This window comes from Gordionus sp. m RMFG-2023, unplaced genomic scaffold (assembly GCF_954871325.1).
Source record: "Gordionus sp. m RMFG-2023 unplaced genomic scaffold, tfGorSpeb1-WG-v2 contig_181, whole genome shotgun sequence".
NCBI classification, from domain to species: domain Eukaryota; kingdom Metazoa; phylum Nematomorpha; class Gordioida; order Chordodea; family Parachordodidae; genus Gordionus; species Gordionus sp. m RMFG-2023.
The window spans coordinates 1-25,131 of NW_027050896.1; the positions used below are offsets into that span (position 1 = coordinate 1).

Below are 25,131 nucleotides of genomic sequence, written 5' to 3' on the forward strand. Positions count from 1 at the left end.
GATCTATTAATTATTTAAATCTTTAGATATTTACTCAATCATTTATATGTTGTATGTTTTATTATAAAATGAAATATAATTTAAAATCTTAAAATATATTAAATTCAGAGAGATAAATTTACTCGCCTATATAACACCTTATATGATTGCAAAATTGTAGGTTATATAAAAAGAGTAAATTATTTAAATATTTATCGCTTCTCGGCCTCTTGGCTAAGATCAAAAGTGTAGTATCTGTTCTTATCAGCTTAAAATCTGGTATGTCTCCCAAAAGGGGACCAGAATTTTAAATCCATTTTTGGAGATCTAGGGTGGGTGCTCTGAGCTTGCTCATCTCCACCTTAAGGGTTAACCTGGTATTGCAGTTCCTCCAGGAATGGCCCAAACATTTTTAATAATTAATTTAGATAATTATTTACTGGCAATTTTTTCGATAAATGTAAAATTAAATCATTATTTCTAAAAATATTCTTAAAATATATCCGATTTCTACGTTTTTGTTTACTGGCAGATCCAAAAATAAAAGATTATTAAGTTTATAATTAAATTTTACCGTTAAATATTTTTCATCTTCTATAATATATGCCCTGTGTAGTTTTTTTTAAATTATCAAGATACAGATAGTATATAAAAGATACTTTATTTTTTAAAAAAATATCATATGAGAAACCTTTTATTTTTCTATTTTTTCAACTTTGTTTTATAATTCTACTAATTATATCAGAGACCTGCAGGACCGGCCCGGGTACACGGGCGGGCGGTATTATTATTTTTTAAAATATAACGGGTCGAGCCAAATTAAAATTGAATATTTTTAATCGCCATTTTTACCTATAAAATTTAAATAAATAAAACATTTTTAAAAAAATTTAAACAAGACGATAGAAAATTTATTTTTATAAAAATCCGAACCTAGCAAGACCTAATTTATTTTTAAAAAAATCCGGGTCGAACTAATGTATTTCTGCAGGTCTCTGTTTTATGTTAATTTTACTTAATATATTTTCATATTTTTTTTAATAAATTTTATAAAAGTAAATTATACAATGTAGTTGCAAGATTCCAGGGAAATAAATAGGGAGAAAATAGCCAAAATGGAAAAATAAAAAGTGAAAAATAAACACTCAAAATATTTTTAAGTATGGATAAAATCTGCTTGCGTGCTTAAATAATTGCAGCCTACCCAATAATTGGTGATAATTTTCTCATATTATCACGTTAATTTTTTTATCTAACATACAGCATTGTTCTCATAACATAAAAGGACACACTTATAGAATGCCGAATTTAAAAGAGTGTTGACATTTAATTTAACTCAGTGAATCAATTTATATAATTGACTTAAATAAAGTAGAATGAGGTTTTCCATGGTTATTATTTATTATGCATTTTGAGATTTCATTTTTTTTTTAAATAGTATTCCTTTTAAAATTCCTGTTTGATTTTATATCTACAAATAAATCCGTTGCCTTAACTCAAAAAAAATAGAATACAAATTTTCCGGCAGAATATCTTATTTAAAATTAAAAAATGTACGCGTACAAAATACATCAATAAAATTAGGAACGATTTTACGTTAACTATTATAGGAATCGTGTTTTATAAATATATTTTTTTAAATTTAGATATTAATATTTTCATTCAAAGTATAAAGGTAAAAATAAATAAATTTGATAATTCTCAGAATATTGTATGCTCTAAATCCAAATTACAGGATTTTTCTTTTAATTGTACATTAATCACATAATATTTTAGGTGATGAGTTTTTTTTTAATTTTCACATTGTCTTTTTTTTATAAATTCAATTAAAACAATAAAGGGATAATAATAAAAATTTAGAAAATTAATCTAATTTGACGGAGAGTGCCAAATTAGTTTGGCCTATGAGCGGGAGAGGTAGGAACAGTTTGCATGAAATTTATTCAGGCCGGTAGGGGGTGGGATTTAAGGATGGTAGATTAGGGTATGATAAATTTAATTAGGGGGGGGAGGGGTTATTTTTTAAATTTTTAGAAATGATATTGTTAAACATCAATCATATATATATGGCACACAATCATAGACATTAATTTCTAAATAAAACTATTTCTCGATCATTTTTTGTTTAAAAATTCTATCAGTCGTGCCAAATAATAAAATAATAATAATGCATCAATTGTAAATGAGGGAGTTTTTAATTGAATTCATATTATAACTTATACATTAAAAATATTTTGATAGTTGGCAATAGAACAGTAATCATATATATAAGTTCCTATTTTTTAAATTGTGAAGGGAGTACAATTATTATTAAAAAGGTGTAATTAATAATGTGGAAAATAATTTTTAGGAAGCAGATATAAGGTTTTTTTTGGAGGGGGAGGGATTGCATCCAGTGAATATCCTGCCATGTAGACGGTAAGCGGAGCAAACAAGCTAAAACATTTGCGTCTATTTTATAATCTAGACCAATCAAAAAATCCTTAGACATTAACAAAATATGTTATTAAAAATCAAACATTAAATAAAACTAATCGAGACCGAAAATAAAAAATCACCATTTGAACTATTTCTTTCCTCTTATAAAGTGTGGCATGTTATTTTTTAAAAAAATACGATTAATCCTTGCTGAATAAGTCGGTAAAAAAAATAATTTTTTAGTAACTTCTCATTATTCGATTTCAACTTCCTATTTTTTAACCTTTCTTTGTTATATATTTATTTTGTATCGCGATATTCAATCAAGGATAAAAGGCTGGGCTCACCTGGCCAGGCATGAAAAATTTCTTGCAATCAATATTATGACACTGTTTTTGTTTATTCACTAAAGAGCGTTTATTGTTTTAATTTTTTTTTATAAATATAAACTGAATACATAATTGTAGGAAATCAAGATCAGAATTAAACGATATTTTATTATATTTAAGAAAAAGTATAATAGTTTATTCCACCATAATTTTTATGTATAATCCAAAAGTAAATTATATAAAAAGAATTTCAATATTATCTTGTTAAATAAATATTATAAACATACAATTAACAAAACATATTATGTAATATTAATTATATAAGTCCTAAAGGTTTAGCATATTATATAAATTATAATACTACAATAATTAATATCGTTATCCATTAGTTATAAAGGATAATATATATCCAAACAACATAAGGCCATCCAAAAAATATTAAATACAGTTTTATACCCCATTGAGAATTTGTTATTGCTATTTTATTATATAAATTAATTATATTATTTAATGTTTTTAATCGATATAAAAATCGATGCTAGTGTCTGACATAGAATTTAGCTTCTGATATTCCATTTTCCGAGAGAATAGAGTCTTGAGAGAATTTTTAGCTTAAATGTAACCTAAACTAAAGTAGTTAAAAAAAAATTTAACCGTTAACCTTAAATTTTAAGTTAGTGGTTTTTTAATAATATATTATTTTAAATCCCGTAAATGATTCCCACAAATATAACAGAACAATATAAATAATAACACCATTTATAATATATATCGCAATCTATCTTTAAAAAAAATACTAATCACAGGAAATATCACAATATTAGTTACAATTTACCTTCTCGCTTAGTGCTTATTATTTTCGCTTAATTAATTTCACTCTCTTTATCCGCATATCAGTAAATATTCAAATAAAGTAACCCATGACCGGGAAAAAAAAATTTTATAGACACATAAAAATTATATATAATAATTCAATTCTATCCCCAAAACAGGGCTGCCATAGGCGGGGGGGGGGGGGTATCAATTATATTTTTAGATGAAATGGGTGAATATATATTGCTGTAAAAATTTATTACTATTATGATAGACCTATTATAATATACATATTTATAAATAATAAAATAATGTGATTGAATAATACGTTTCATCTTTTATTTTGTTGAGCATGAATTGAATTCGGTTTAATTTAGACATCAATCAAATTTCAATATTATAATAAATACAAGCAATTTTGAATTAATTATATATCATTAATTTTCATCCAATATTTTGGCAATATATTATTTTAAATTGTTTATCAAAATATAAATTACAAAAAGTAAAAGTTATTCTTTAGTTAATCGATTCTAAAATAATAAAATTAATATAAGACTTGAAACTTAATAGACACTTAGTGGAAAGAAGTATAGTTTTAAAATTTAAAATAGAATAAGAAAAAAAGTTATAAATGTTAAAACTATATCTCAAAATAATAAAATAAATCAACAAATATATGACCATCTTAACACTAAACATCGACAAATCTATATTATGTGTTTGATAATACACAATCATCGCCATTATTTTTCAAATAAATCGTATTTCTGGGGAATGTTTTGCTACACTTTTTGATGTAATTTAAAATATTTCGACATTCTATCAACAAACTCATATTCATGCCAAGAAATACACTAATATGTATTCATAGTAAATGTGGGTTAATTTATTTCATATTCTAAAAAAAAATTCTTTTACATAAACAATTAATTTAGTTTGTAGTAAAGTATTGATAATTTAACTGTTTTAATATTATAGTGTTTTAGGTGGTATTTAATAAACAATATTTTAAAAAACAAACAAGTTATTCTTTTAAAATAAAGGATTGTCTTTATAATTAAAACCTTGTAATTAATTACTTGCTGTGAAATTTATTTGGGGGGTATGTATTGGTTTTAAGGGGGAGGGAGGGTTACCTCCAATGAATCTGAAGAACTTCTGATTTTAATTGATCTCCGGCTCAATACAAGCATATAATCAGGGTAGAAAAGTATCGCGGATATTTATATCTAAGTTTCAAGATACTCTTGTTCCTATTTTCTTTCCAAAATGATCATATATATATATTACAAATTATTTAAAATTACATCTATCATAATCAACTTAGCATTCAATATGATTCCTTAAAATAAATTTATATTAATTAATTTTTAAATAATAATAAAATTATGATACTATTTCAAAATTTAAATTAAAAATGTAATCCGAGTTTATATTTTTTACGTTAGTGAATATGGCGTTGGTCATCATATAACAATTTGTAAAATAAAACAATATTTTATTAATAAACCAGAGTTTTTAAAGGATCGAAATCAAAAGATTCACGATCCTGGATTCGATCCTAAATTTGAAAATTTATTGGATTTATGATCCTCTCTTAAATTGATGATCGTGATCGATATAATTTTGTTTAATATTCAATCTAGATCATCTTAAAACTTTATTTTTACCTAAAAAGTAATAAATATAATAAAAATTTTGTAAATTAAATTAAAAATATAATTTTTAAAAAAAATATCTATCTACATCATATTTTATGTTTGTATTTCAAAAACTTTATCGAGAACATTTGCAAAATTTACAGCCTACAACTTTTATTTAATTATGTATAATTCTATAGGATTAAAATTTAAATAATCATTATTTTTTAACGTTGGCAGGGACATGGCAAAACTTGGAAATAAATTCTAGGTTTTAATAATGTCCATTACCTACGATTGATGTGACAGATATAAGAGAATCTTTTGCCTTTTCATAAGCTACCTAAGTATTTTACTTTATATTAAATGGATGGAAGTAACTACGCCATGAAAACTGCTACATGCTCTTTATGCAAGAAGAACATATCTTTTCGAAGGTTAGTAGTTCAACCTCAAAAGGTATTTAGAATTAATTAATACTTCTAAAAAAATTTATTTGTTAATCGTAAGCTCAACATATTTATTAATACGTACTATATTTTCCTTTTATAAAGAGAAAGCACAGTGAGTTTAAAAATGACATTGCCAAACACATAAACGAATTCTCTAAAAAAAACAAATAAATCTTTGCAAAAGTGGTTGCAAATACAAACATAAATTCTTATCAATCACTCTCACTGGTTGATATCTGTAATATAAATGTAATTGTAAATTGAATTTAAATATAATATTAACTTTTCGTTTGTAAATTACATAACCTGAAGGATTGAATTCATTATATATATATACGTGATATTTTGTATTAAATATACTTTTACTTACTTTACTTATTTTACTTATTTAATAAAACACTTCATTGGCGACGATTTTTTTTAGAGAAGATTTATTTGATTTATTAAATTTAATAAAAGACTCAATGGAAGTAGCTCCTATTAAAGTTAAAGATTCAATGGAAGTAGTTCCTATTAAAGTTAAAGACTCAATGGAAGTAGTTCCTATTAAATTTCATATTCCAGAATTCGTCAAAGAAAAAGTAAATATTCAGGACTACTTATTTAACTTGGAGTTAATTTATAAAGTAAGAAATATTATAGATTTAAATACAAAAAAAGACCTGCTTTTAGCCTATATCGGAACAGACAATCTTATCAAAATTAAGAACTCTCACTTTCCAATAAATTTAGATGATAAATTATGATACTTTAATAAAAAGCTTAAATTTGGTGTTTAAGGATAGTTCGAGCATTTTCGTAAATAGGAAATTTTTTTTACGTTAAAAAGACAGTGAGACGATTATTGACTTTTCAATTAGGGTTAAAACTGTTCTCTTTGTAATTTTAAACCGCCTTTTGATGAACTTTTAAGAGATATATTTATCCTAGGAGTAGGCTTACCTGAGTTGGACAAAGAACTTCGGTCAAAGTATATCGAAGGCAATATTACTTTTGAAGAGACCTTGCGTTTAGCGATCGCGCTGTCTTTGTTGGAAAATGAAACCCAGACTGAAGTTAATAAAATAATTAAAAATAAGCCAACACAGGGTTCGAAAAATAATTATTTTAGAAATAATAATTATACAAACGTCAATAGATTCAATAATAATAAACACTTTATTAACAATTATATTCCTAATAATAATTATAGACCTAGTATCAAGCCTAACTCTATTCAAAAGAAAGTGATATGTTTTCGTTGCGGTAAGGCAAACCACATAGCGAAAGATTGTAGAACCCATGCCATACAAATGATTCTGCCACGGACACCTCGCCTGTGATTTTCAAATAAAGCAACCATCGATGCGAAGATAAATGGGTTGCAGCTAGCTATGGAGTTTGATACCGGCGCCCGTGTAGTGATTGATGAGGTCACCTGGAATCGTATTGGCAGACCACAACTATCACCGGCTTATAAATTAGTGGGATATAATCATATCCAAATCGAAGTACTAGGTAAATGTACCTTAGAAGTCAAAGTAAAAAATATTTCAAAATTTTTACTTATTTGGGTAGTTAAAGGGGAGAATTCCCTTATTTTTGGGATGCCTTTCATTAGAGAATTTGATATAAAACTACCGGAGGAAGTTCGTATTAATAAAATAAATATGAATGTTCTCTCTTTAAATACGATTGCTTCAAAATTCCCTCAAGTTTTTAAAAAAAAATTAGGTGAAATCAAACTGCAAAAGGCAGTCATCCGAATAGAACCGAACACGTTACCGATTGCATTACCAGCAAGAAGAGTTCCTTTTCCGTTGCGTCGAACCATTGAAGCTGAGTTGGACAGACTTTTAGACGAAGGCGTTATCGAGAAGGTGGATCCAACAATAACTCCAATCACTTGGGCTACGCCAACGGTTTCTTAAAGAAATCCGGTGCCGTACGGATATGCGGAGATTTTCGTTTAACAATCAACAAATATCTAGCGATCGATAACGATTAACTACCAACTTTCGTCGACCTAACAAATAAGATCGCGGGTGGTAAAATATTTTCAACAATAGATTTAAGAGATGCATTTTTGCAATTCGGAGTTAGTCCAGAATGTAGGGACCTTTTAGTAATTTCGACACATGTCGGTTATTACCGATACCAAAGAATTCCATTTGGTTTGACTAGCGCTCCGATAATATTCCAACGCTTTATGAAAAACCTATTAAAGGGAATTCCTATGGTTAGTGTATTTTTAGACGACATAATTATTGCTGGTGAGAATAATTCCGATCACATAGTTAATTTGGAAGAAGTATTAAGAAGATTTGAGAAGGCTGGACTGACCACGACGACCGATAAAATTAAAATCGGAGAAAAGTCAGTCACTTATTTAGGTCATGTTATTGATAGTTTCGGTATTCACCCTACAGAAGATAAGATTAACGCTATAAAAAATTTTAAAACACCTTCCAATGTTAAAGAACTACGTTCATTTCTTGGAATAGTGAATTATCATGAGGCATTTATTAAAAATTTGCATTCTATTTGTGCGCCTTTACACCGACTAACGAGTAAAAATGTTGGTTGGTTTTGGTCAGCTAAAGAAAATGAAATATTTACTAAAGTTAAAAATCTATTGTAAAGAAGATACAATAATTCCTTATTCAGCCGATATCGCTGTCGTGATTTCTTGTGACGCTTCCGAAGATGGTCTAGGAGCTGTTATTGCACACCGATTTCTTACTGGCCAGGAGAAACCGATTGCTTACGCATCGAGGACACTTTCGGCGGCTGAAAAGAATTATGCCACAATTGATCGGGAGGCTTCGGCGATCATGTTCGCTATCGAGAAGTTTCATCAATATATTTTTGGAAGACATTTTATCTTGGTTACTGATCATAAACCATTACAATATATTTTAGGTGATAAAAGAGATCTTAACAAAATAACAAATAACCGTTTAATACGGTGGGCGACGAAACTATTAAATTATGATTATGAGATAATATATAGACCAGGTAATCATAACAAATGTGCCGATACTCTGTCCCGTTTGGGGGTAGAGAAAGCAAAAACCAATGATTTTACAAAAAAAATCGAAGAAGAAATCAGAGGATTAAAAATTAATTTAATAGAAGATTTATCTTTAACTCGCAGTAAAGTCGTAAGTGAAACGAGCAATGATATAAACCTAAAAGAGATTATTAAATTAATAAAAAATCATTGGTTTATTGATAATATAAATAATTATTCGGAGATTGTAAAAAAATATATTTCGATTAAAGATAATATTTCGTTCGAAGAAGGATTATTATTTTATAATGATAGAATTTTTAATCCAGATATTTTAAAAAAGGAGGTTTTATATGTGATTCATCGAGGACATCCTGGGATAGTAGGGAAGAAATCATTGTGTAGATATTACGTTTTTTGGACAAATCTCGATACTGATGTTGAAGACTTTGTTAAATGTTGTAAGAGTTGTCAAGAAGGAAGGCCGGGAGCTAAAGAAGTGCCATTATACAATTGGAACATTCCTACCCGACCTTGGGAACGATTACACATTGATTTGACAGGCCCCGTATCTGGAAAGTTTTGGTTAATTTGCCTAGACGCTTTTACCAAATGGGTTGAAGTTGCAATTTTAACACATATTAATTCGGCGAGTGTAATAAATAATCTGCGTAATTATTTCGCTAGATTTGGGTTACCTCGCTACATTGTCTCAGATAACGGTACTCAGTTTACTGGATCTGAATTCAAAACGTTTCTTTTTAAAAACAATATAAAACATTTTAGATCGGCCCCTTATAGCCCCAAATCGAATGGTTTGGCTGAACGATATATACGGACAATAAAGACGTGTTTCTATGCTGGAAGGAGATGTGGGACTCCGGACCAGTTAAATTTAGCGAATGTTTTAATTACTCACCGTAATACTCCCAATGCAACTACTGGTAAATCCCCTGCCGAGATGATGTTTGGAAGGTCGCTTAGGACGACATTAGATTAGTGGAAATTATCAACTAGAGAAAGGACGGAAAACGAAACAAAAGTACTACAAAGATAGAAGTGTTGAACCTCGGGAGTTTGAAGAGCAGCAAAAAGTTTGGATAGCAAACGAAAGGACAGCAGGGTGGCATGAAGGAAAAGTGTTACAACGAAAAAGCGCAATATTGTACGATGTGGAATCAGAGGGGATCGTTAAAAACAAGCATGCAGATCAATTGAGGGATGCACATACACAGGAGAAGGAAATACCCGTTACGATGACCGAAGAAGTGGAAAAGGCAGAACATGAGAATACAACTCTTGAAAAAAGAGTTTCGAAACCCCCACTACGTTATCACGATGAATTCAATTTAAGTGGGGAGAACTGTAATATAAATGTAATTGTAAATTGAATTTAAATTGAATATAATATTAACTTTTCGTTTGTAAATTACATAACCTGAAGGATTGAATTCATTAATCCGATTTCTACGTTTTTGTTTACTGGCAGATCCAAAAATAAAAGATTATTAAGTTTATAATTAAATTTTACCGTTAAATATTTTTCATCTTCTATAATATATGCCCTGTGTAGTTTTTTTTAAATTATCAAGATACAGATAGTATATAAAAGATACTTTATTTTTTAAAAAAATATCATATGAGAAACCTTTTATTTTTCTATTTTTTCAACTTTGTTTTATAATTCTACTAATTATATCAGAGACCTGCAGGACCGGCCCGGGTACACGGGCGGGCGGTATTATTATTTTTTAAAATATAACGGGTCGAGCCAAATTAAAATTGAATATTTTTAATCGCCATTTTTACCTATAAAATTTAAATAAATAAAACATTTTTAAAAAAATTTAAACAAGACGATAGAAAATTTATTTTTATAAAAATCCGAACCTAGCAAGACCTAATTTATTTTTAAAAAAATCCGGGTCGAACTAATGTATTTCTGCAGGTCTCTGTTTTATGTTAATTTTACTTAATATATTTTCATATTTTTTTTAATAAATTTTATAAAAGTAAATTATACAATGTAGTTGCAAGATTCCAGGGAAATAAATAGGGAGAAAATAGCCAAAATGGAAAAATAAAAAGTGAAAAATAAACACTCAAAATATTTTTAAGTATGGATAAAATCTGCTTGCGTGCTTAAATAATTGCAGCCTACCCAATAATTGGTGATAATTTTCTCATATTATCACGTTAATTTTTTTATCTAACATACAGCATTGTTCTCATAACATAAAAGGACACACTTATAGAATGCCGAATTTAAAAGAGTGTTGACATTTAATTTAACTCAGTGAATCAATTTATATAATTGACTTAAATAAAGTAGAATGAGGTTTTCCATGGTTATTATTTATTATGCATTTTGAGATTTCATTTTTTTTTTAAATAGTATTCCTTTTAAAATTCCTGTTTGATTTTATATCTACAAATAAATCCGTTGCCTTAACTCAAAAAAAATAGAATACAAATTTTCCGGCAGAATATCTTATTTAAAATTAAAAAATGTACGCGTACAAAATACATCAATAAAATTAGGAACGATTTTACGTTAACTATTATAGGAATCGTGTTTTATAAATATATTTTTTTAAATTTAGATATTAATATTTTCATTCAAAGTATAAAGGTAAAAATAAATAAATTTGATAATTCTCAGAATATTGTATGCTCTAAATCCAAATTACAGGATTTTTCTTTTAATTGTACATTAATCACATAATATTTTAGGTGATGAGTTTTTTTTTAATTTTCACATTGTCTTTTTTTTATAAATTCAATTAAAACAATAAAGGGATAATAATAAAAATTTAGAAAATTAATCTAATTTGACGGAGAGTGCCAAATTAGTTTGGCCTATGAGCGGGAGAGGTAGGAACAGTTTGCATGAAATTTATTCAGGCCGGTAGGGGGTGGGATTTAAGGATGGTAGATTAGGGTATGATAAATTTAATTAGGGGGGGGAGGGGTTATTTTTTAAATTTTTAGAAATGATATTGTTAAACATCAATCATATATATATGGCACACAATCATAGACATTAATTTCTAAATAAAACTATTTCTCGATCATTTTTTGTTTAAAAATTCTATCAGTCGTGCCAAATAATAAAATAATAATAATGCATCAATTGTAAATGAGGGAGTTTTTAATTGAATTCATATTATAACTTATACATTAAAAATATTTTGATAGTTGGCAATAGAACAGTAATCATATATATAAGTTCCTATTTTTTAAATTGTGAAGGGAGTACAATTATTATTAAAAAGGTGTAATTAATAATGTGGAAAATAATTTTTAGGAAGCAGATATAAGGTTTTTTTTGGAGGGGGAGGGATTGCATCCAGTGAATATCCTGCCATGTAGACGGTAAGCGGAGCAAACAAGCTAAAACATTTGCGTCTATTTTATAATCTAGACCAATCAAAAAATCCTTAGACATTAACAAAATATGTTATTAAAAATCAAACATTAAATAAAACTAATCGAGACCGAAAATAAAAAATCACCATTTGAACTATTTCTTTCCTCTTATAAAGTGTGGCATGTTATTTTTTAAAAAAATACGATTAATCCTTGCTGAATAAGTCGGTAAAAAAAATAATTTTTTAGTAACTTCTCATTATTCGATTTCAACTTCCTATTTTTTAACCTTTCTTTGTTATATATTTATTTTGTATCGCGATATTCAATCAAGGATAAAAGGCTGGGCTCACCTGGCCAGGCATGAAAAATTTCTTGCAATCAATATTATGACACTGTTTTTGTTTATTCACTAAAGAGCGTTTATTGTTTTAATTTTTTTTTATAAATATAAACTGAATACATAATTGTAGGAAATCAAGATCAGAATTAAACGATATTTTATTATATTTAAGAAAAAGTATAATAGTTTATTCCACCATAATTTTTATGTATAATCCAAAAGTAAATTATATAAAAAGAATTTCAATATTATCTTGTTAAATAAATATTATAAACATACAATTAACAAAACATATTATGTAATATTAATTATATAAGTCCTAAAGGTTTAGCATATTATATAAATTATAATACTACAATAATTAATATCGTTATCCATTAGTTATAAAGGATAATATATATCCAAACAACATAAGGCCATCCAAAAAATATTAAATACAGTTTTATACCCCATTGAGAATTTGTTATTGCTATTTTATTATATAAATTAATTATATTATTTAATGTTTTTAATCGATATAAAAATCGATGCTAGTGTCTGACATAGAATTTAGCTTCTGATATTCCATTTTCCGAGAGAATAGAGTCTTGAGAGAATTTTTAGCTTAAATGTAACCTAAACTAAAGTAGTTAAAAAAAAATTTAACCGTTAACCTTAAATTTTAAGTTAGTGGTTTTTTAATAATATATTATTTTAAATCCCGTAAATGATTCCCACAAATATAACAGAACAATATAAATAATAACACCATTTATAATATATATCGCAATCTATCTTTAAAAAAAATACTAATCACAGGAAATATCACAATATTAGTTACAATTTACCTTCTCGCTTAGTGCTTATTATTTTCGCTTAATTAATTTCACTCTCTTTATCCGCATATCAGTAAATATTCAAATAAAGTAACCCATGACCGGGAAAAAAAAATTTTATAGACACATAAAAATTATATATAATAATTCAATTCTATCCCCAAAACAGGGCTGCCATAGGCGGGGGGGGGGGGGGTATCAATTATATTTTTAGATGAAATGGGTGAATATATATTGCTGTAAAAATTTATTACTATTATGATAGACCTATTATAATATACATATTTATAAATAATAAAATAATGTGATTGAATAATACGTTTCATCTTTTATTTTGTTGAGCATGAATTGAATTCGGTTTAATTTAGACATCAATCAAATTTCAATATTATAATAAATACAAGCAATTTTGAATTAATTATATATCATTAATTTTCATCCAATATTTTGGCAATATATTATTTTAAATTGTTTATCAAAATATAAATTACAAAAAGTAAAAGTTATTCTTTAGTTAATCGATTCTAAAATAATAAAATTAATATAAGACTTGAAACTTAATAGACACTTAGTGGAAAGAAGTATAGTTTTAAAATTTAAAATAGAATAAGAAAAAAAGTTATAAATGTTAAAACTATATCTCAAAATAATAAAATAAATCAACAAATATATGACCATCTTAACACTAAACATCGACAAATCTATATTATGTGTTTGATAATACACAATCATCGCCATTATTTTTCAAATAAATCGTATTTCTGGGGAATGTTTTGCTACACTTTTTGATGTAATTTAAAATATTTCGACATTCTATCAACAAACTCATATTCATGCCAAGAAATACACTAATATGTATTCATAGTAAATGTGGGTTAATTTATTTCATATTCTAAAAAAAAATTCTTTTACATAAACAATTAATTTAGTTTGTAGTAAAGTATTGATAATTTAACTGTTTTAATATTATAGTGTTTTAGGTGGTATTTAATAAACAATATTTTAAAAAACAAACAAGTTATTCTTTTAAAATAAAGGATTGTCTTTATAATTAAAACCTTGTAATTAATTACTTGCTGTGAAATTTATTTGGGGGGTATGTATTGGTTTTAAGGGGGAGGGAGGGTTACCTCCAATGAATCTGAAGAACTTCTGATTTTAATTGATCTCCGGCTCAATACAAGCATATAATCAGGGTAGAAAAGTATCGCGGATATTTATATCTAAGTTTCAAGATACTCTTGTTCCTATTTTCTTTCCAAAATGATCATATATATATATTACAAATTATTTAAAATTACATCTATCATAATCAACTTAGCATTCAATATGATTCCTTAAAATAAATTTATATTAATTAATTTTTAAATAATAATAAAATTATGATACTATTTCAAAATTTAAATTAAAAATGTAATCCGAGTTTATATTTTTTACGTTAGTGAATATGGCGTTGGTCATCATATAACAATTTGTAAAATAAAACAATATTTTATTAATAAACCAGAGTTTTTAAAGGATCGAAATCAAAAGATTCACGATCCTGGATTCGATCCTAAATTTGAAAATTTATTGGATTTATGATCCTCTCTTAAATTGATGATCGTGATCGATATAATTTTGTTTAATATTCAATCTAGATCATCTTAAAACTTTATTTTTACCTAAAAAGTAATAAATATAATAAAAATTTTGTAAATTAAATTAAAAATATAATTTTTAAAAAAAATATCTATCTACATCATATTTTATGTTTGTATTTCAAAAACTTTATCGAGAACATTTGCAAAATTTACAGCCTACAACTTTTATTTAATTATGTATAATTCTATAGGATTAAAATTTAAATAATCATTATTTTTTAACGTTGGCAGGGACATGGCAAAACTTGGAAATAAATTCTAGGTTTTAATAATGTCCATTACCTACGATTGATGTGACAGATATAAGAGAATCTTTTGCCTTTTCATAAGCTACCTAAGTATTTTACTTTATATTAAATGGATGGAAGTAACTACGCCATGAAAACTGCTACATGCTCTTTATGCAAGAAGAACATATCTTTTCGAAGGTTAGTAGTTCAACCTCAAAAGGTATTTAGAATTAATTAATACTTCTAAAAAAATTTATTTGTTAATCGTAAGCTCAACATATTTATTAATACGTACTATATTTTCCTTTTATAAAGAGAAAGCACAGTGAGTTTAAAAATGACATTGCCAAACACATAAACGAATTCTCTAAAAAAAACAAATAAATCTTTGCAAAAGTGGTTGCAAATACAAACATAAATTCTTATCAATCACTCTCACTGGTTGATATCTGTAATATAAATGTAATTGTAAATTGAATTTAAATATAATATTAACTTTTCGTTTGTAAATTACATAACCTGAAGGATTGAATTCATTATATATATATATACGTGATATTTTGTATTAAATATACTTTTACTTACTTTACTTATTTTACTTATTTAATAAAACACTTCATTGGCGACGATTTTTTTTAGAGAAGATTTATTTGATTTATTAAATTTAATAAAAGACTCAATGGAAGTAGCTCCTATTAAAGTTAAAGATTCAATGGAAGTAGTTCCTATTAAAGTTAAAGACTCAATGGAAGTAGTTCCTATTAAATTTCATATTCCAGAATTCGTCAAAGAAAAAGTAAATATTCAGGACTACTTATTTAACTTGGAGTTAATTTATAAAGTAAGAAATATTATAGATTTAAATACAAAAAAAGACCTGCTTTTAGCCTATATCGGAACAGACAATCTTATCAAAATTAAGAACTCTCACTTTCCAATAAATTTAGATGATAAATTATGATACTTTAATAAAAAGCTTAAATTTGGTGTTTAAGGATAGTTCGAGCATTTTCGTAAATAGGAAATTTTTTTTACGTTAAAAAGACAGTGAGACGATTATTGACTTTTCAATTAGGGTTAAAACTGTTCTCTTTGTAATTTTAAACCGCCTTTTGATGAACTTTTAAGAGATATATTTATCCTAGGAGTAGGCTTACCTGAGTTGGACAAAGAACTTCGGTCAAAGTATATCGAAGGCAATATTACTTTTGAAGAGACCTTGCGTTTAGCGATCGCGCTGTCTTTGTTGGAAAATGAAACCCAGACTGAAGTTAATAAAATAATTAAAAATAAGCCAACACAGGGTTCGAAAAATAATTATTTTAGAAATAATAATTATACAAACGTCAATAGATTCAATAATAATAAACACTTTATTAACAATTATATTCCTAATAATAATTATAGACCTAGTATCAAGCCTAACTCTATTCAAAAGAAAGTGATATGTTTTCGTTGCGGTAAGGCAAACCACATAGCGAAAGATTGTAGAACCCATGCCATACAAATGATTCTGCCACGGACACCTCGCCTGTGATTTTCAAATAAAGCAACCATCGATGCGAAGATAAATGGGTTGCAGCTAGCTATGGAGTTTGATACCGGCGCCCGTGTAGTGATTGATGAGGTCACCTGGAATCGTATTGGCAGACCACAACTATCACCGGCTTATAAATTAGTGGGATATAATCATATCCAAATCGAAGTACTAGGTAAATGTACCTTAGAAGTCAAAGTAAAAAATATTTCAAAATTTTTACTTATTTGGGTAGTTAAAGGGGAGAATTCCCTTATTTTTGGGATGCCTTTCATTAGAGAATTTGATATAAAACTACCGGAGGAAGTTCGTATTAATAAAATAAATATGAATGTTCTCTCTTTAAATACGATTGCTTCAAAATTCCCTCAAGTTTTTAAAAAAAAATTAGGTGAAATCAAACTGCAAAAGGCAGTCATCCGAATAGAACCGAACACGTTACCGATTGCATTACCAGCAAGAAGAGTTCCTTTTCCGTTGCGTCGAACCATTGAAGCTGAGTTGGACAGACTTTTAGACGAAGGCGTTATCGAGAAGGTGGATCCAACAATAACTCCAATCACTTGGGCTACGCCAACGGTTTCTTAAAGAAATCCGGTGCCGTACGGATATGCGGAGATTTTCGTTTAACAATCAACAAATATCTAGCGATCGATAACGATTAACTACCAACTTTCGTCGACCTAACAAATAAGATCGCGGGTGGTAAAATATTTTCAACAATAGATTTAAGAGATGCATTTTTGCAATTCGGAGTTAGTCCAGAATGTAGGGACCTTTTAGTAATTTCGACACATGTCGGTTATTACCGATACCAAAGAATTCCATTTGGTTTGACTAGCGCTCCGATAATATTCCAACGCTTTATGAAAAACCTATTAAAGGGAATTCCTATGGTTAGTGTATTTTTAGACGACATAATTATTGCTGGTGAGAATAATTCCGATCACATAGTTAATTTGGAAGAAGTATTAAGAAGATTTGAGAAGGCTGGACTGACCACGACGACCGATAAAATTAAAATCGGAGAAAAGTCAGTCACTTATTTAGGTCATGTTATTGATAGTTTCGGTATTCACCCTACAGAAGATAAGATTAACGCTATAAAAAATTTTAAAACACCTTCCAATGTTAAAGAACTACGTTCATTTCTTGGAATAGTGAATTATCATGAGGCATTTATTAAAAATTTGCATTCTATTTGTGCGCCTTTACACCGACTAACGAGTAAAAATGTTGGTTGGTTTTGGTCAGCTAAAGAAAATGAAATATTTACTAAAGTTAAAAATCTATTGTAAAGAAGATACAATAATTCCTTATTCAGCCGATATCGCTGTCGTGATTTCTTGTGACGCTTCCGAAGATGGTCTAGGAGCTGTTATTGCACACCGATTTCTTACTGGCCAGGAGAAACCGATTGCTTACGCATCGAGGACACTTTCGGCGGCTGAAAAGAATTATGCCACAATTGATCGGGAGGCTTCGGCGATCATGTTCGCTATCGAGAAGTTTCATCAATATATTTTTGGAAGACATTTTATCTTGGTTACTGATCATAAACCATTACAATATATTTTAGGTGATAAAAGAGATCTTAACAAAATAACAAATAACCGTTTAATACGGTGGGCGACGAAACTATTAAATTATGATTATGAGATAATATATAGACCAGGTAATCATAACAAATGTGCCGATACTCTGTCCCGTTTGGGGGTAGAGAAAGCAAAAACCAATGATTTTACAAAAAAAATCGAAGAAGAAATCAGAGGATTAAAAATTAATTTAATAGAAGATTTATCTTTAACTCGCAGTAAAGTCGTAAGTGAAACGAGCAATGATATAAACCTAAAAGAGATTATTAAATTAATAAAAAATCATTGGTTTATTGATAATATAAATAATTATTCGGAGATTGTAAAAAAATATATTTCGATTAAAGATAATATTTCGTTCGAAGAAGGATTATTATTTTATAATGATAGAATTTTTAATCCAGATATTTTAAAAAAGGAGGTTTTATATGTGATTCATCGAGGACATCCTGGGATAGTAGGGAAGAAATCATTGTGTAGATATTACGTTTTTTGGACAAATCTCGATACTGATGTTGAAGACTTTGTTAAATGTTGTAAGAGTTGTCAAGAAGGAAGGCCGGGAGCTAAAGAAGTGCCATTATACAATTGGAACATTCCTACCCGACCTTGGGAACGATTACACATTGATTTGACAGGCCCCGTATCTGGAAAGTTTTGGTTAATTTGCCTAGACGCTTTTACCAAATGGGTTGAAGTTGCAATTTTAACACATATTAATTCGGCGAGTGTAATAAATAATCTGCGTAATTATTTCGCTAGATTTGGGTTACCTCGCTACATTGTCTCAGATAACGGTACTCAGTTTACTGGATCTGAATTCAAAACGTTTCTTTTTAAAAACAATATAAAACATTTTAGATCGGCCCCTTATAGCCCCAAATCGAATGGTTTGGCTGAACGATATATACGGACAATAAAGACGTGTTTCTATGCTGGAAGGAGATGTGGGACTCCGGACCAGTTAAATTTAGCGAATGTTTTAATTACTCACCGTAATACTCCCAATGCAACTACTGGTAAATCCCCTGCCGAGATGATGTTTGGAAGGTCGCTTAGGACGACATTAGATTAGTGGAAATTATCAACTAGAGAAAGGACGGAAAACGAAACAAAAGTACTACAAAGATAGAAGTGTTGAACCTCGGGAGTTTGAAGAGCAGCAAAAAGTTTGGATAGCAAACGAAAGGACAGCAGGGTGGCATGAAGGAAAAGTGTTACAACGAAAAAGCGCAATATTGTACGATGTGGAATCAGAGGGGATCGTTAAAAACAAGCATGCAGATCAATTGAGGGATGCACATACACAGGAGAAGGAAATACCCGTTACGATGACCGAAGAAGTGGAAAAGGCAGAACTTGAGAATACAACTCTTGAAAAAAGAGTTTCGAAACCCCCACTACGTTATCACGATGAATTCAATTTAAGTGGGGAGAACTGTAATATAAATGTAATTGTAAATTGAATTTAAATTGAATATAATATTAACTTTTCGTTTGTAAATTACATAACCTGAAGGATTGAATTCATTAATCCGATTTCTACGTTTTTGTTTACTGGCAGATCCAAAAATAAAAGATTATTAAGTTTATAATTAAATTTTACCGTTAAATATTTTTCATCTTCTATAATATATGCCCTGTGTAGTTTTTTTTAAATTATCAAGATACAGATAGTATATAAAAGATACTTTATTTTTTAAAAAAATATCATATGAGAAACCTTTTATTTTTCTATTTTTTCAACTTTGTTTTATAATTCTACTAATTATATCAGAGACCTGCAGGACCGGCCCGGGTACACGGGCGGGCGGTATTATTATTTTTTAAAATATAACGGGTCGAGCCAAATTAAAATTGAATATTTTTAATCGCCATTTTTACCTATAAAATTTAAATAAATAAAACATTTTTAAAAAAATTTAAACAAGACGATAGAAAATTTATTTTTATAAAAATCCGAACCTAGCAAGACCTAATTTATTTTTAAAAAAATCCGGGTCGAACTAATGTATTTCTGCAGGTCTCTGTTTTATGTTAATTTTACTTAATATATTTTCATATTTTTTTTAATAAATTTTATAAAAGTAAATTATACAATGTAGTTGCAAGATTCCAGGGAAATAAATAGGGAGAAAATAGCCAAAATGGAAAAATAAAAAGTGAAAAATAAACACTCAAAATATTTTTAAGTATGGATAAAATCTGCTTGCGTGCTTAAATAATTGCAGCCTACCCAATAATTGGTGATAATTTTCTCATATTATCACGTTAATTTTTTTATCTAACATACAGCATTGTTCTCATAACATAAAAGGACACACTTATAGAATGCCGAATTTAAAAGAGTGTTGACATTTAATTTAACTCAGTGAATCAATTTATATAATTGACTTAAATAAAGTAGAATGAGGTTTTCCATGGTTATTATTTATTATGCATTTTGAGATTTCATTTTTTTTTTAAATAGTATTCCTTTTAAAATTCCTGTTTGATTTTATATCTACAAATAAATCCGTTGCCTTAACTCAAAAAAAATAGAATACAAATTTTCCGGCAGAATATCTTATTTAAAATTAAAAAATGTACGCGTACAAAATACATCAATAAAATTAGGAACGATTTTACGTTAACTATTATAGGAATCGTGTTTTATAAATATATTTTTTTAAATTTAGATATTAATATTTTCATTCAAAGTATAAAGGTAAAAATAAATAAATTTGATAATTCTCAGAATATTGTATGCTCTAAATCCAAATTACAGGATTTTTCTTTTAATTGTACATTAATCACATAATATTTTAGGTGATGAGTTTTTTTTTAATTTTCACATTGTCTTTTTTTTATAAATTCAATTAAAACAATAAAGGGATAATAATAAAAATTTAGAAAATTAATCTAATTTGACGGAGAGTGCCAAATTAGTTTGGCCTATGAGCGGGAGAGGTAGGAACAGTTTGCATGAAATTTATTCAGGCCGGTAGGGGGTGGGATTTAAGGATGGTAGATTAGGGTATGATAAATTTAATTAGGGGGGGGAGGGGTTATTTTTTAAATTTTTAGAAATGATATTGTTAAACATCAATCATATATATATGGCACACAATCATAGACATTAATTTCTAAATAAAACTATTTCTCGATCATTTTTTGTTTAAAAATTCTATCAGTCGTGCCAAATAATAAAATAATAATAATGCATCAATTGTAAATGAGGGAGTTTTTAATTGAATTCATATTATAACTTATACATTAAAAATATTTTGATAGTTGGCAATAGAACAGTAATCATATATATAAGTTCCTATTTTTTAAATTGTGAAGGGAGTACAATTATTATTAAAAAGGTGTAATTAATAATGTGGAAAATAATTTTTAGGAAGCAGATATAAGGTTTTTTTTGGAGGGGGAGGGATTGCATCCAGTGAATATCCTGCCATGTAGACGGTAAGCGGAGCAAACAAGCTAAAACATTTGCGTCTATTTTATAATCTAGACCAATCAAAAAATCCTTAGACATTAACAAAATATGTTATTAAAAATCAAACATTAAATAAAACTAATCGAGACCGAAAATAAAAAATCACCATTTGAACTATTTCTTTCCTCTTATAAAGTGTGGCATGTTATTTTTTAAAAAAATACGATTAATCCTTGCTGAATAAGTCGGTAAAAAAAATAATTTTTTAGTAACTTCTCATTATTCGATTTCAACTTCCTATTTTTTAACCTTTCTTTGTTATATATTTATTTTGTATCGCGATATTCAATCAAGGATAAAAGGCTGGGCTCACCTGGCCAGGCATGAAAAATTTCTTGCAATCAATATTATGACACTGTTTTTGTTTATTCACTAAAGAGCGTTTATTGTTTTAATTTTTTTTTATAAATATAAACTGAATACATAATTGTAGGAAATCAAGATCAGAATTAAACGATATTTTATTATATTTAAGAAAAAGTATAATAGTTTATTCCACCATAATTTTTATGTATAATCCAAAAGTAAATTATATAAAAAGAATTTCAATATTATCTTGTTAAATAAATATTATAAACATACAATTAACAAAACATATTATGTAATATTAATTATATAAGTCCTAAAGGTTTAGCATATTATATAAATTATAATACTACAATAATTAATATCGTTATCCATTAGTTATAAAGGATAATATATATCCAAACAACATAAGGCCATCCAAAAAATATTAAATACAGTTTTATACCCCATTGAGAATTTGTTATTGCTATTTTATTATATAAATTAATTATATTATTTAATGTTTTTAATCGATATAAAAATCGATGCTAGTGTCTGACATAGAATTTAGCTTCTGATATTCCATTTTCCGAGAGAATAGAGTCTTGAGAGAATTTTTAGCTTAAATGTAACCTAAACTAAAGTAGTTAAAAAAAAATTTAACCGTTAACCTTAAATTTTAAGTTAGTGGTTTTTTAATAATATATTATTTTAAATCCCGTAAATGATTCCCACAAATATAACAGAACAATATAAATAATAACACCATTTATAATATATATCGCAATCTATCTTTAAAAAAAATACTAATCACAGGAAATATCACAATATTAGTTACAATTTACCTTCTCGCTTAGTGCTTATTATTTTCGCTTAATTAATTTCACTCTCTTTATCCGCATATCAGTAAATATTCAAATAAAGTAACCCATGACCGGGAAAAAAAAATTTTATAGACACATAAAAATTATATATAATAATTCAATTCTATCCCCAAAACAGGGCTGCCATAGGCGGGGGGGGGGGGGGGTATCAATTATATTTTTAGATGAAATGGGTGAATATATATTGCTGTAAAAATTTATTACTATTATGATAGACCTATTATAATATACATATTTATAAATAATAAAATAATGTGATTGAATAATACGTTTCATCTTTTATTTTGTTGAGCATGAATTGAATTCGGTTTAATTTAGACATCAATCAAATTTCAATATTATAATAAATACAAGCAATTTTGAATTAATTATATATCATTAATTTTCATCCAATATTTTGGCAATATATTATTTTAAATTGTTTATCAAAATATAAATTACAAAAAGTAAAAGTTATTCTTTAGTTAATCGATTCTAAAATAATAAAATTAATATAAGACTTGAAACTTAATAGACACTTAGTGGAAAGAAGTATAGTTTTAAAATTTAAAATAGAATAAGAAAAAAAGTTATAAATGTTAAAACTATATCTCAAAATAATAAAATAAATCAACAAATATATGACCATCTTAACACTAAACATCGACAAATCTATATTATGTGTTTGATAATACACAATCATCGCCATTATTTTTCAAATAAATCGTATTTCTGGGGAATGTTTTGCTACACTTTTTGATGTAATTTAAAATATTTCGACATTCTATCAACAAACTCATATTCATGCCAAGAAATACACTAATATGTATTCATAGTAAATGTGGGTTAATTTATTTCATATTCTAAAAAAAAATTCTTTTACATAAACAATTAATTTAGTTTGTAGTAAAGTATTGATAATTTAACTGTTTTAATATTATAGTGTTTTAGGTGGTATTTAATAAACAATATTTTAAAAAACAAACAAGTTATTCTTTTAAAATAAAGGATTGTCTTTATAATTAAAACCTTGTAATTAATTACTTGCTGTGAAATTTATTTGGGGGGTATGTATTGGTTTTAAGGGGGAGGGAGGGTTACCTCCAATGAATCTGAAGAACTTCTGATTTTAATTGATCTCCGGCTCAATACAAGCATATAATCAGGGTAGAAAAGTATCGCGGATATTTATATCTAAGTTTCAAGATACTCTTGTTCCTATTTTCTTTCCAAAATGATCATATATATATATTACAAATTATTTAAAATTACATCTATCATAATCAACTTAGCATTCAATATGATTCCTTAAAATAAATTTATATTAATTAATTTTTAAATAATAATAAAATTATGATACTATTTCAAAATTTAAATTAAAAATGTAATCCGAGTTTATATTTTTTACGTTAGTGAATATGGCGTTGGTCATCATATAACAATTTGTAAAATAAAACAATATTTTATTAATAAACCAGAGTTTTTAAAGGATCGAAATCAAAAGATTCACGATCCTGGATTCGATCCTAAATTTGAAAATTTATTGGATTTATGATCCTCTCTTAAATTGATGATCGTGATCGATATAATTTTGTTTAATATTCAATCTAGATCATCTTAAAACTTTATTTTTACCTAAAAAGTAATAAATATAATAAAAATTTTGTAAATTAAATTAAAAATATAATTTTTAAAAAAAATATCTATCTACATCATATTTTATGTTTGTATTTCAAAAACTTTATCGAGAACATTTGCAAAATTTACAGCCTACAACTTTTATTTAATTATGTATAATTCTATAGGATTAAAATTTAAATAATCATTATTTTTTAACGTTGGCAGGGACATGGCAAAACTTGGAAATAAATTCTAGGTTTTAATAATGTCCATTACCTACGATTGATGTGACAGATATAAGAGAATCTTTTGCCTTTTCATAAGCTACCTAAGTATTTTACTTTATATTAAATGGATGGAAGTAACTACGCCATGAAAACTGCTACATGCTCTTTATGCAAGAAGAACATATCTTTTCGAAGGTTAGTAGTTCAACCTCAAAAGGTATTTAGAATTAATTAATACTTCTAAAAAAATTTATTTGTTAATCGTAAGCTCAACATATTTATTAATACGTACTATATTTTCCTTTTATAAAGAGAAAGCACAGTGAGTTTAAAAATGACATTGCCAAACACATAAACGAATTCTCTAAAAAAAACAAATAAATCTTTGCAAAAGTGGTTGCAAATACAAACATAAATTCTTATCAATCACTCTCACTGGTTGATATCTGTAATATAAATGTAATTGTAAATTGAATTTAAATATAATATTAACT

General features: G+C 27.2%; 1 non-coding gene across 1 annotated transcript; it reads left to right on the forward strand.

The window, feature by feature from the left end:
• The first annotated feature begins 193 nt into the window (after positions 1-193).
• Positions 194-390, forward strand: LOC135930650 (U2 spliceosomal RNA). Its single transcript, XR_010572839.1, has one exon. It is a non-coding gene; the product is annotated as a U2 spliceosomal RNA (small nuclear RNA).
• Positions 391-25,131: the final 24,741 nt, after the last annotated feature.